Source organism: Siphateles boraxobius, unplaced genomic scaffold (assembly GCF_051911475.1).
Source record: "Siphateles boraxobius isolate OS27281-9 unplaced genomic scaffold, OSU_SipBor_1 77, whole genome shotgun sequence".
NCBI lineage: Eukaryota > Metazoa > Chordata > Actinopteri > Cypriniformes > Leuciscidae > Siphateles > Siphateles boraxobius.
Genome location: NW_027509205.1, coordinates 5,926,712 through 5,941,127, shown reverse-complemented (window position 1 = coordinate 5,941,127; position 14,416 = coordinate 5,926,712). Strand labels below are relative to the sequence as shown.

The 14,416-nt window shown below is 46.4% G+C and overlaps 2 non-coding genes and 2 pseudogenes across 2 annotated transcripts; all 4 read left to right on the top strand.

Moving 5' to 3' along the window:
- The first annotated feature begins 5,003 nt into the window (after window positions 1-5,003).
- Window positions 5,004-5,178, top strand: LOC143727322 (U2 spliceosomal RNA; annotated as a pseudogene).
- A 434-nt stretch (window positions 5,179-5,612) lies between these two features.
- On the top strand, window positions 5,613-5,776 carry LOC143726712 (U1 spliceosomal RNA). Its single transcript, XR_013198947.1, has one exon. It is a non-coding gene; the product is annotated as a U1 spliceosomal RNA (small nuclear RNA).
- Window positions 5,777-12,382: 6,606 nt separating this feature from the next.
- On the top strand, window positions 12,383-12,560 carry LOC143727332 (U2 spliceosomal RNA; annotated as a pseudogene).
- A 434-nt stretch (window positions 12,561-12,994) lies between these two features.
- Window positions 12,995-13,158, top strand: LOC143726711 (U1 spliceosomal RNA). The gene has a single exon (XR_013198946.1). It is a non-coding gene; the product is annotated as a U1 spliceosomal RNA (small nuclear RNA).
- Window positions 13,159-14,416: the final 1,258 nt, after the last annotated feature.

Here is a 14,416-nt window from a genome sequence, read left to right as displayed (position 1 = left end):
GACAACCAGTCAAGGTTTTAGATGAAGACGGTATCTGGAGCTGTGCGTGGAGAGTGCCCATTAAACAATGGGCAGATCCCAACAGCTACCATGGCCTGAGTCAAATACCTTCTATGATTGTGTTGGGAGAGAATAGAGGCTACATCCATTACCAAGGGATGCCCAAGCTATGCCGCAAGTGTGGCAAACTTGGACATCTCGCCGAGGCATGCCAAGAAGTAGTGTGTAGGAAGTGCAGAGAAATTGGGCACATTTTTGAAGAGTGCCAAAATGGCAGAAAGTGCAACCTCTGTGGAGAATCATCCCATCTCTACAGAGACTGCCCTAAAAGTTTTGCCAACAAGTTAAAAAGCAACAAAATGGCCACCCCACCCAAAGAACAAACAATTGAGGAGGCGGGCCCCGAGGTTTTGGCGGGAAATTCAAACCCCCAGCCAGCCTCAGGGATTGGACAGGAAGGAGGAAGTGGGGCGGCCACAGGGGCGGAGTCAATTCTGGCAGTTGGTGAGGGGGAGGAAGCCAATCCTCAAAATGAAATTGAAAAAGAAGACAGTATGGAGGATGAAGAGGAGGAAATGGCTTCCTCCCTAGTAACCGTGTCTGAGGTTAGTGTGTCCACGAGTGGGAGTGAAACAGATGTTTCGCTCCCCAATGCTCAAGTGCAGAAAAGAACTGCGAGATCTCCTCTGGTTCAAACAGAGGAGAAAAAGCTGCGGGTAGCGCATCGGCTAGATAGTTCCCCCATGGAAGATCTAGACCGTATGTGGCCCGCAGAATCTCCTAATGAAGTCTCTTTTCTGCATTTCAAGCTAAGAACATCATCGCCAAAGGATTCGCAAGAGGCCTTCTCTGCGAGCCCTGAGGCGTCAAGCACTTGCCCCCCTGATCCCAGCTCATCTGGGGAAAAGGGAAGGCAAGTGCAACAAGAGATAACATGATTTTAATTATATCTCTGTAGTGCCTTGGTTGCTTTTAAATGTCTCACACCCTTTTAACCATACTGCTCATGGCTCTCACTATCTCCACAATCAATGTGAGAAGTGTGAAGAGCAATATACGAGCACAGAGTGTGTTATCCTTTTTAAAATCTTTTAAGTCAGATGTGTTTTTATTGCAAGAATGTGGTCTGCCTTTTTTAACAAATTACAGGAAGTGGGAGGAGATTTGGACCCCAGGACATTCCATCTGGAGTGGGTCCAATTTTAACAAAAATGACGGTGTTGCTATTTTAATAAAAAATCCCCATGTTTTGGTGAAGGGCAGCACTGTGGTGAGGGATGGGCGGGCAATTTTAGCTAATCTGACTTTTTTAGGTAAGGATTTTAACATTTTAAATGTGTATGGTTTTACAGGCAAAAACAACAGGTATGAGCTTTTAGAAGACCTGCAGCCCCACATGCTCGGGAGGGCTCCCCTAGTGGTAGCAGGGGATTTTAATTGTGTTTTATCAAGACAGGATAGAAAGAGGGTAGGAGAGGATTTTAAGGTCGACAAGACATCGGTTTTATTACAAAATATAGTCAAAGATTTTAAGTTAGTTGACTGCTTTAAAACAATGCATCAAAGAGAGGAGGGCTTCACCTGGTTCAGTGGTGATGGCGCCAGAGCCTCTCGAATTGACTATGTTTTTACAAGGGACTGCCCGCCGACCGATGCTACATTGAGCCCCCTCTTCTTTTCTGATCACATGATGCTCTCCTGCACCCTTTCACTACCCACGGGTGTGACCGTAGGGGGAGGGCTGTGGAAGCTGAACTGCTCCCTATTAGAGGATGAGGAAGTGATTAGTGAATATAGGGAGCAGTTCAGCCAATGGCAGACCCTCCAAGACTTTTTCGACTCACGTGCACAGTGGTGGGAGATGGTGAAACAAAGGACAGGACGGTTTTTTAAACAAATTGGAAAAGAAAAAAAGAATAAAGAAAAAAGACGCATGATGGGGCTGCAAAAAAGACTGCAGAGATATTTTAACCTTTTAAACAGTGGATTGGATTTTACAGAAGAAATTAAAGAAGTAAAGAAAGAAATGTCAGATTTGTCCGAAACAAAGACTAAAGGTGTCATTTTAAGATGTAAGGAGAGAGAAATAGAAGAAGGGGAAAAGTGTACTAGATATTTTTTTAAAAAGACAATAACACGGGGAGGGTCAATTAATACTTTAAAAACTTTTACAGGTGGGGAGGTAAATACAACAGATCTGATTTTAGGGGAAATTGAAAGTTTTTACAATAATTTATACAGCACTAAAGAGGTACACAATGGCATCTTAGAGGAAGTTTTAGGGTTTTTAGACAAAAAGGTAAAGAGTCCAGATGTGCTTTTATCCCAAGATTTTACTCTTTTAGAAATGCACAAAGCGCTAAAAGGTTTTAAAAAGGGGAAGTCCCCAGGCTTGGATGGACTCCCCTTTGAGTTTTATCTGACTTTCTGGGACATTTTAGCACACGACTTATTGACAGTTTTTAAAGAACTTGAGACTCTTGACAGACTTCCAGACAGCTTTAGAGTAGGGATAGTTACATTACTATACAAAAAAGGGGACAAGACTGACCTGAGAAACTGGCGACCAATCACTCTTTTAAATTATGATTGTAAACTTTTTAGTAAGATTTTAGCTACACGTATGTCGACTGTTTTAGAGGACGTAATCCACCTGGATCAAGCATGCGCTGTGCCCGGCAGGAAGATCACGGACAGCCTGGTACTGATCAGAGACGCCATCTGTTTTGCGAGAGACAGAAACATTCGGCTAGTAGTCCTAAATTTAGATTTCGAAAAAGCCTTTGATCGCGTCTCGCACCAGTACCTGTTCCAGGTACTGGAAAAAATGGGTTTTCCTGGGAGGTTTATAGCCTGGGTGGGACTGCTGTACAACGAGCTGTCTAGCAGAATTTTGGTTAACGGGCATTTATCCAAAGCTGTAAATCTCTACAGCGGCGTCCGTCAGGGGTGTCCTTTATCTCCCCTTCTGTATGTGGCTTGTATTGAGCCACTGGCACAAATCTTGAGAAGGGATAAATGGATTAAAGGACTAGACATCCCAGGGACTGGTGGACTGACGGCGACCTGTGTTTTATATATGGATGACGTGACCCTTTTAGCGACTGACCTTTTATCAGTACGAAGAGCAATGGACTTGACTGACTGGTACGGTCGGGCCTCGGGCGCCAAGCTCAATAGGAGTAAGTCCGAGGCCCAGCTCTTCGGGCCGTGGGGGAACGTAGACACAGCTGGATTAGATTTGGATTTTAAAGACAATGATTTGAAAATTTTAGGTGTAAAATTTGACAGAGAGGGTGGAGGACAAGGAAACTGGACTGACATGTTAGGGAAAGTCAGGCAAAGACTGGGCTTTTGGGGACTGAGACAATTGACGTTTGAAGGCAAGATTTTAATTTTTAAAGCAGTGATTTTACCACTAATTTTACTTGTCTGTTCTGTTTTTAGTCCCCCAAGACGATTCCTGGCCAACCTGGAGAGGGCGGTATTTTATTTCCTGTGGGGGTCCAAGTGGGAACGACTAAAGAGGGAGGTCGTCAAAAAGAAAAAAGAAAATGGAGGGAAAGGCCTCCCAGACCCCCACCTGTTTTTAGGCAGCCGCTTTGCCGCCCTCCACATCCAGTACGCACTGACCCCATCCAGAGAACACAAGACAGCAGCCATGACCCGATTCTGGATGGGGTCATACCTAAGAACTTTGAAAATTTTACCCATTGATCTTAAAAGTCCAGTGTCTTTTAATTTGTCAAAAGAGCATAGTTTTATTAAGAAATTTTTAAAGAAATACCTTTTAGAGACAAATGATGCCACTGTTTTAACTAATCACAAATCTCTTATCTCTCCTGTGCAGGATCGAGAATCGGTGAGCCCGGTTCCAGGCCTCACACTAGGTGAGGCCAAAGATGTTTGGAGGAACGCAGCCCACCCAGCTCTCCAGAACAGGCTTAAAGAAATGCAATTTCTCTCTCCAGAGAAAAGCCCTCTCCAGAAATGCAATTTCTGTAAAGCTGCTCTGAGACAATGTGTATTGTGAAAAGCGCTATACAAATAAATTTGAATTGAATTGAATTGAATTGAATTAAAGACTTGTCGTGGATGGTGGCCCATGAGATCCTCCCGGTCAGGGCGGTTATGCACTCCAGAGGCATGGCCAAAAACTCCACCTGCCCACGGTCCGGATGTGGTTCCCCGGAGACCGTTCGACATCTGCTCTGGGAGTGCGGCGCTGCGCGGGACCTGTGGGCCAAGACCGGCCCCCTGTTTTTCCCGTGCCTGCCAGCGGGTGGGGCCCAGGTGGACTACAAGCTCGCCATCCTGGGGGTGGGTCAGGGCTTGAAGGAGCTACAAATTTTGACACAACCAAAATTTTCCTCGCTCTGGCTCACCCTAAACGTGATCAAGGATGCCATCTGGGTCACCAGAAATCTGCTGGTGGGGAAACGCGTGACGGTCCCCCTCCACGCGTGCGAGCAGAAAATAAGATCAACGCTGCAGGGTGGGCCGCACGTCGTTATTCGGATGGGGGGGCCGGGGTCACATGTAGAAGGTCCCGGCCGCCACCGACCCTGGCCGCCCGTAGATGCACCCTCACCACACCGGCTACGGGAACAGCGGGCCAGCGGGCCGGAGGAGAGGGGATCTCCGCTGGGCACCAGAAGCGGGGAGTCTGGGGCCTGTTCTGGAGACCTGGAGTTAATGGACAATCTTGATAGGGACTCACCCTCGATCCTGTACAAGAGATGTTTTATTTGGCATGTTTTATTGTTCTATTGTTTTTATGTTTTATTCCTATTTATTTTAATCCATTTACGTTTCCTTTAAAACAACACAAATATTAACATACATGGACTTTTACACAACACACAATCAATAATTGATTTTTAACTATAAATTGTGTCCTTTTATTTGTTTGTTTTGTTGTTTTAAGATGTGTAAATAAATACTTGATTTAAAAAAAAAAAAAAAATGTAAATGGAAAACATGGAATGAAAACTTGTGACAATAAAACTTTTTCGAAAGAAAAAATCTGTTCTTATCAGTTTAATATCTGATACGTGCCCTACCCGGGCACCATATATTAAATTGATTTTTGGAACTGGGAGATGGAAGAGGGGCTTGCTCCGTCCACTCCACGCATCGACCCGGTATTGCAGTACTTCTGGGAACGGTGCACCCCCAAAAACTGTGTTCAATGAAAGAGATGTTTTAGTCTTGTGTGGCAGCAGGTGTTAATGGAAGTAACGTATATTGCTGTGTATGGGTGCTTTAAAGGTGTTGTAGGTGATCATATGCTATACAGGTAATGGTGGTGTGAGAGGGAAAAAAAAAAAACAACTCTGTTCTTATCTCGTTTAACATCTGATTCGTCCACTATCCGGTGACCGCGTATGAAATTGATTTTTGGCTCATGGATCCGGAGCATGAAAACAACATCATCCACAACAACAACAGCAAAAGAGCCCGACTCTGCAGGTTTTTGATGTCTCTCTCTTATCCCTTGGAGTTTTTACGAATGAGCTGATGAGTTGAATCAGGTGTGTGTTTGATTGTCCGACCGTTGGTGAGGATTGCGGAGAGGGACACGGTGCCTCTGACGGGAGGCCTGGGAATTCATACTTACCTGGCAGGGGAGACACCATGATCAGGAAGGTGGTTCACCCAGGGCGAGGCTCGGCCATTGCACTCCGGTTGTGCTGACCCCTGCGAATTCCCCAAATGTGGGAATCTCGACTGCATAATTTATGGTAGTGGGGGACTGCGTTCGCGCTCTCCCCTGGACACACTGGTTAAAAGAGCAGATTGTTCGAGTTCCTCTTCTTCTGGTAGTTAACGACCTAGGAAGTCCAGGGAATTGAACTGCAGTGGTTGATCGAGAGATGTAAAACTCTCAACCTAGGACCAGTCTGCAAAAGTAGGGCTGTTTTTTAGTTTTTTTTTTCATCATTCTTCAAATAATCTCCATTATTCAACCAGCGCTTTTATTGGCAGCAGTGGTCCTAGAAGCAAAGTTGTTCCGAATGAGGAGTTCTATCATGTGGTATTAATACCTTGTGCATGTGTGAAAAATCACCTGACATACAGTCGCCTATGGCCGTATTCATGTTGTTGTTTTTACTGTTTACAGCGCCACCAAGTGGCCAGTCGCCACATCCCTTTTCACCTGAGCACAGGCTGAGCCCGTGCACAGGTGTACCGACTTGGGTGTAATTGTCTCATTCCGTTGGAGAGTTATGGCCATTTAAGTAAAGCCCGCCTCGCCCACTCCCAACGTTTTGGCATCCCGTCGCCAACGTGAATCGAAATTCCGACTTTTTTCCCCATCGCTGTCGGCAATCAGACTCCAGGGAATCTTTCTGCACCGGTTTGGGTCAGATCGGGCGAAAGACCTAGGACTAGTGTGCAAAAGTAGCTTTTTCACAAAATCCCAAATACCCGAAAATCTCGCCAGCGCAACCATCGAATCCGAGGCCTGCGTCTTGTTCGGCCCGAGCCAAGGATTCCGGTGATGTAAGACACTTGGGTCTGCGACGGACGGTTCAGGAGTTACGAGGCATTTCGTACTTCTGATCGCTGCAGCGCCACCTTGGGGCCGATTGGGCCGAGCCTTGGTGATGTTGTAGACCGGGCGGGTACTACCATCCCTCAAGAGTTTCAAGTCTCTACGACGTACGCTTTGGTCTGCCCGCTCACTTTTAGGGCAGAATGTTTGTTGGTCCAAAATCCCAGGTTGCACTCCAAAGTGTCGTGTTGTGCGCTCTGCTGTGATCCATTTTCGGTGTCAACAGTCAAGCTGAGCTTGTATTGCTGTGAGCTGAGCTTGTTTGCTGGCGACCTTTAGACCCTCTCGCCACGGCCCAGGTGGGCGTGGCCTTTGACGGCTCCCCCGCCTCTGCGTCATTGTGTCATCGCTTCTCGGCCTTTTGGCTAAGATCAAGTGTCTGGTCCTAAGGTAGAGACAGCGATCGCCTCTTGTTGGACTTGGTCTCGTGTGTTGCTTGTCACACGGGACACACACCCTTCAGGAGGTACATTGACAAGCGGCTTTTAATTGACGACTCGTTCTACGAGGAATCTTCTGGTTTTAAGGTAAGCAGGTTTTAATTTATTTATTGTATATTTATTGTTGGGTTTTAGCCGCAGCAGGCTAGTGGTGCCTCCAACATGTCGGCTGCTCGTGCCGGCATGAGGAGGCACCACAGCGTGCGTTTTAAATTTAAACCAAAAGAGGATGGCACTCTCCAGGTCATGTCCAGGCTGGACTTTTCTAGGAAGTGCATCCAACAGTTACTCGGTTTTAAGGTTGTGGACATAAACTGCCTGTTGACTCTGCCCCTGAATCATGGCTTTGATGTAAGTTTTGCTTCTGCTTCCTTGCTAAGTACTTTTTGGACTCGATTTGAAATGTGTAAAGCCAATTTCTCCATGTTCACTGTGGAAAAACTGACTGATAATTCACTGAAAGTTGTGATTGTCAGGATGTTTAATGAAACAGTTAGTGGAGAAGATATTTCTGTATGGTTGGCAAGATATTGCTCTATTCGTGGACAACCAGTCAAGGTTTTAGATGAAGACGGTATCTGGAGCTGTGCGTGGAGAGTGCCCATTAAACAATGGGCAGATCCCAACAGCTACCATGGCCTGAGTCAAATACCTTCTATGATTGTGTTGGGAGAGAATAGAGGCTACATCCATTACCAAGGGATGCCCAAGCTATGCCGCAAGTGTGGCAAACTTGGACATCTCGCCGAGGCATGCCAAGAAGTAGTGTGTAGGAAGTGCAGAGAAATTGGGCACATTTTTGAAGAGTGCCAAAATGGCAGAAAGTGCAACCTCTGTGGAGAATCATCCCATCTCTACAGAGACTGCCCTAAAAGTTTTGCCAACAAGTTAAAAAGCAACAAAATGGCCGCCCCACCCAAAGAACAAACAATTGAGGAGGCGGGCCCCGAGGTTTCGGCGGGAAATTCAAACCCCCAGCCAGCCTCAGGGATTGGACAGGAAGGAGGAAGTGGGGCGGCCACAGGGGCGGAGTCAATTCTGGCAGTTGGTGAGGGGGAGGAAGCCAATCCTCAAAATGAAATTGAAAAAGAAGACAGTATGGAGGATGAAGAGGAGGAAATGGCTTCCTCCCTAGTAACCGTGTCTGAGGTTAGTGTGTCCACGAGTGGGAGTGAAACAGATGTTTCGCTCCCCAATGCTCAAGTGCAGAAAAGAACTGCGAGATCTCCTCTGGTTCAAACAGAGGAGAAAAAGCTGCGGGTAGCGCATCGGCTAGATAGTTCCCCCATGGAAGATCTAGACCGTATGTGGCCCGCAGAATCTCCTAATGAAGTCTCTTTTCTGCATTTCAAGCTAAGAACATCATCGCCAAAGGATTCGCAAGAGGCCTTCTCTGCGAGCCCTGAGGCGTCAAGCACTTGCCCCCCTGATCCCAGCTCATCTGGGGAAAAGGGAAGGCAAGTGCAACAAGAAATAACATGATTTTAATTATATCTCTGTAGTCCCTTGGTTGCTTTTAAATGTCTCACACCCTTTTAACCATACTGCTCATGGCTCTCACTATCTCCACAATCAATGTGAGAAGTGTGAAGAGCAATATACGAGCACAGAGTGTGTTATCCTTTTTAAAATCTTTTAAGTCAGATGTGTTTTTATTGCAAGAATGTGGTCTGCCTTTTTTAACAAATTACAGGAAGTGGGAGGAGATTTGGACCCCAGGACTTTCCATCTGGAGTGGGTCCAATTTTAACAAAAATGACGGTGTTGCTATTTTAGTAAAAAATCCCCATGTTTTGGTGAAGGGCAGCACTGTGGTGAGGGATGGGCGGGCAATTTTAGCTAATCTGACTTTTTTAGGTAAGGATTTTAACATTTTAAATGTGTATGGTTTTACAGGTAAAAACAACAGGTATGAGCTTTTAGAAGACCTGCAGCCCCACATGCTCGGGAGGGCTCCCCTAGTGGTAGCAGGGGATTTTAATTGTGTTTTATCAAGACAGGATAGAAAGAGGGTAGGAGAGGATTTTAAGGTCGACAAGACATCGGTTTTATTACAAAATATAGTCAAAGATTTTAAGTTAGTTGACTGCTTTAAAACAATGCATCAAAGAGAGGAGGGCTTCACCTGGTTCAGTGGTGATGGCGCCAGAGCCTCTCGAATTGACTATGTTTTTACAAGGGACTGCCCGCCGACCGATGCTACATTGAGCCCCCTCTTCTTTTCTGATCACATGATGCTCTCCTGCACCCTTTCACTACCCACGGGTGTGACCGTAGGGGGAGGGCTGTGGAAGCTGAACTGCTCCCTATTAGAGGATGAGGAAGTGATTAGTGAATATAGGGAGCAGTTCAGCCAATGGCAGACCCTCCAAGACTTTTTCGACTCACGTGCACAGTGGTGGGAGATGGTGAAACAAAGGACAGGACGGTTTTTTAAACAAATTGGAAAAGAAAAAAAGAATAAAGAAAAAAGACGCATGATGGGGCTGCAAAAAAGACTGCAGAGATATTTTAACCTTTTAAACAGTGGATTGGATTTTACAGAAGAAATTAAAGAAGTAAAGAAAGAAATGTCAGATTTGTCCGAAACAAAGACTAAAGGTGTCATTTTAAGATGTAAGGAGAGAGAAATAGAAGAAGGGGAAAAGTGTACTAGATATTTTTTTAAAAAGACAATAACACGGGGAGGGTCAATTAATACTTTAAAAACTTTTACAGGTGGGGAGGTAAATACAACAGATCTGATTTTAGGGGAAATTGAAAGTTTTTACAATAATTTATACAGCACTAAAGAGGTACACAATGGCATCTTAGAGGAAGTTTTAGGGTTTTTAGATAAAAAGGTAAAGAGTCCAGATGTGCTTTTATCCCAAGATTTTACTCTTTTAGAAATGCACAAAGCGCTAAAAGGTTTTAAAAAGGGGAAGTCCCCAGGCTTGGATGGACTCCCCTTTGAGTTTTATCTGACTTTCTGGGACATTTTAGCACACGACTTATTGACAGTTTTTAAAGAACTTGAGACTCTTGACAGACTTCCAGACAGCTTTAGAGTAGGGATAGTTACATTACTATACAAAAAAGGGGACAAGACTGACCTGAGAAACTGGCGACCAATCACTCTTTTAAATTATGATTGTAAACTTTTTAGTAAGATTTTAGCTACACGTATGTCGACTGTTTTAGAGGACGTAATCCACCTGGATCAAGCATGCGCTGTGCCCGGCAGGAAGATCACGGACAGCCTGGTACTGATCAGAGACGCCATCTGTTTTGCGAGAGACAGAAACATTCGGCTAGTAGTCCTAAATTTAGATTTCGAAAAAGCCTTTGATCGCGTCTCGCACCAGTACCTGTTCCAGGTACTGGAAAAAATGGGGTTTCCTGGGAGGTTTATAGCCTGGGTGGGACTGCTGTACAACGATCTGTCTAGCAGAATTTTGGTTAACGGGCATTTATCCAAAGCTGTAAAACTCTACAGCGGCGTCCGTCAGGGGTGTCCTTTATCTCCCCTTCTGTATGTGGCTTGTATTGAGCCACTGGCACAAATCTTGAGAAGGGATAAATGGATTAAAGGACTAGACATCCCAGGGACTGGTGGACTGACGGCGACCTGTGTTTTATATATGGATGACGTGACCCTTTTAGCGACTGACCTTTTATCAGTACGAAGAGCAATGGACTTGACTGACTGGTACGGTCGGGCCTCGGGCGCCAAGCTCAATAGGAGTAAGTCCGAGGCCCAGCTCTTCGGGCCGTGGGGGAACGTGGACACAGTTGGACTAGATTTGGATTTTAAAGACAATGATTTGAAAATTTTAGGTGTAAAATTTGACAGAGAGGGTGGAGGACAAGGAAACTGGACTGACATGTTAGGGAAAGTCAGGCAAAGACTGGGCTTTTGGGGACTGAGACAATTGACGTTTGAAGGCAAGATTTTAATTTTTAAAGCTGTGATTTTACCACTGATTTTACTTGTCTGTTCTGTTTTTAGTCCCCCAAGACGATTCCTGGCCAACCTGGAGAGGGCGGTATTTTATTTCCTGTGGGGGTCCAAGTGGGAACGACTAAAGAGGGAGGTCGTCAAAAAGAAAAAAGAGAATGGCGGGAAAGGCCTCCCAGACCCCCACCTGTTTTTAGGCAGCCGCTTTGCCGCCCTCCACATCCAGTACGCACTGACCCCATCCAGAGAACACAAGACAGCAGCCATGACCCGATTCTGGATGGGGTCATACCTAAGAACTTTGAAAATTTTACCCATTGATCTTAAAAGTCCTGTGTCTTTTAATTTGTCAAAAGAGCATAGTTTTATTAAGAAATTTTTAAAGAAATATCTTTTAGAGACAAATGATGCCACCATTTTAACTAACCATAAGTCTCTTATCTCTCTTGTGCAGGATCGAGAATCGGTGAGCCCGGTTCCAGGCCTCACACTAGGTGAGGCCAAAGATGTTTGGAGGAACGCAGCCCACCCAGCTCTCCAGAACAGGCTTAAAGACTTGTCGTGGATGGTGGCTCATGAGATCCTCCCGGTCAGGGCGGTTATGCACTCCAGAGGCATGGCCAAAAACTCCACCTGCCCACGGTCCGGATGTGGTTCCCCGGAGACCGTTCAACATCTGCTCTGGGAGTGCGGCGCTGCGCGGGACCTGTGGGCCAAGACAGGCCCCCTGTTTTTCCCGTGCCTGCCAGCAGGTGGGGCCCAGGTGGACTATAAGCTCGCCATCCTGGGGGTGGGTCAGGGCTTGAAGGAGTTGACACCACCAACGTTTGCCTCGCTCTGGCTCACCCTCAACCACATCAAGGATGCCATCTGGGTCACCAGAAACCTGCTGGTGGGGAAACGCGTGACGGTCCCCCTCCACGCGTGCGAGCAGAGGATAACATCAACGCTGCAGGGTGGGCCGCACGTCGTTATTCGGATGGGGGGGCCGAGGTCACACGGAGAAGGTCCCGGCCGCCACCGTACCTGGCCGCCCGTAGATGCACCCTCACCACTCTGGCTACGGGAACAGCGGGCCAGCGGGCCGGAGGAGAGGGGATCTCCGCTGGGCACTGGAAGCGAGGAGTCTGGGGCCTGTTCTGGAGACCTGGAGTGAATGGACATTCTTGATAGGGACTCACCCTCGATCCTGTACAAGAGATGTTTTATTTGGCATATTTTATTGTTTTATTGTTTTATATTTGCATTCCTATTTTATTTTAATCCATTTTACCTTTACTTTAAAACAACACACAACATACATGGACTTTTACACAACACATCAACATAACTGATTTTTAACTGTAACTTATGTCCTTTTTGTTGTTTTAAGATATGTGCAAAAATGTGATTTTATAAGGAAAAAATGGATATTGAAAGAATGGAATGAAACAATGTGACAATAAACTTTTTTCGAAAGAAAAAAAAATCTGTTCTTATCAGTTTAATATCTGATACGTGCCCTACCCGGGCACCATATATTAAATTGATTTTTGGAACTGGGAGATGGAAGAGGGGCTTGCTCCGTCCACTCCACGCATCGACCCGGTATTGCAGTACTTCTGGGAACGGTGCACCCCCAAAAACTGTGTTCAATGAAAGAGATGTTTTAGTCTTGTGTGGCAGCAGGTGTTAATGGAAGTAACGTATATTGCTGTGTATGGGTGCTTTAAAGGTGTTGTAGGTGATCATATGCTATACAGGTAATGGTGGTGTGAGAGGGAAAAAAAAACAACAACTCTGTTCTTATCTCGTTTAACATCTGATTCGTCCACTATCCGGTGACCGCGTATGAAATTGATTTTTGGCTCATGGATCCGGAGCATGAAAACAACATCATCCACAACAACAACAGCAAAAGAGCCCGACTCTGCAGGTTTTTGATGTCTCTCTCTTATCCCTTGGAGTTTTTACGAATGAGCTGATGAGTTGAATCAGGTGTGTGTTTGATTGTCCGACCGTTGGTGAGGATTGCGGAGAGGGACACGGTGCCTCTGACGGGAGGCCTGGGAATTCATACTTACCTGGCAGGGGAGACACCATGATCAGGAAGGTGGTTCACCCAGGGCGAGGCTCGGCCATTGCACTCCGGTTGTGCTGACCCCTGCGAATTCCCCAAATGTGGGAATCTCGACTGCATAATTTATGGTAGTGGGGGACTGCGTTCGCGCTCTCCCCTGGACACACTGGTTAAAAGAGCAGATTGTTCGAGTTCCTCTTCTTCTGGTAGTTAACGACCTAGGAAGTCCAGGGAATTGAACTGCAGTGGTTGATCGAGAGATGTAAAACTCTCAACCTAGGACCAGTCTGCAAAAGTAGGGCTGTTTTTTAGTTTTTTTTTTCATCATTCTTCAAATAATCTCCATTATTCAACCAGCGCTTTTATTGGCAGCAGTGGTCCTAGAAGCAAAGTTGTTCCGAATGAGGAGTTCTATCATGTGGTATTAATACCTTGTGCATGTGTGAAAAATCACCTGACATACAGTCGCCTATGGCCGTATTCATGTTGTTGTTTTTACTGTTTACAGCGCCACCAAGTGGCCAGTCGCCACATCCCTTTTCACCTGAGCACAGGCTGAGCCCGTGCACAGGTGTACCGACTTGGGTGTAATTGTCTCATTCCGTTGGAGAGTTATGGCCATTTAAGTAAAGCCCGCCTCGCCCACTCCCAACGTTTTGGCATCCCGTCGCCAACGTGAATCGAAATTCCGACTTTTTTCCCCATCGCTGTCGGCAATCAGACTCCAGGGAATCTTTCTGCACCGGTTTGGGTCAGATCGGGCGAAAGACCTAGGACTAGTGTGCAAAAGTAGCTTTTTCACAAAATCCCAAATACCCGAAAATCTCGCCAGCGCAACCATCGAATCCGAGGCCTGCGTCTTGTTCGGCCCGAGCCAAGGATTCCGGTGATGTAAGACACTTGGGTCTGCGACGGACGGTTCAGGAGTTACGAGGCATTTCGTACTTCTGATCGCTGCAGCGCCACCTTGGGGCCGATTGGGCCGAGCCTTGGTGATGTTGTAGACCGGGCGGGTACTACCATCCCTCAAGAGTTTCAAGTCTCTACGACGTACGCTTTGGTCTGCCCGCTCACTTTTAGGGCAGAATGTTTGTTGGTCCAAAATCCCAGGTTGCACTCCAAAGTGTCGTGTTGTGCGCTCTGCTGTGATCCATTTTCGGTGTCAACAGTCAAGCTGAGCTTGTATTGCTGTGAGCTGAGCTTGTTTGCTGGCGACCTTTAGACCCTCTCGCCACGGCCCAGGTGGGCGTGGCCTTTGACGGCTCCCCCGCCTCTGCGTCATTGTGTCATCGCTTCTCGGCCTTTTGGCTAAGATCAAGTGTCTGGTCCTAAGGTAGAGACAGCGATCGCCTCTTGTTGGACTTGGTCTCGTGTGTTGCTTGTCACACGGGACACACACCCTTCAGGAGGTACATTGA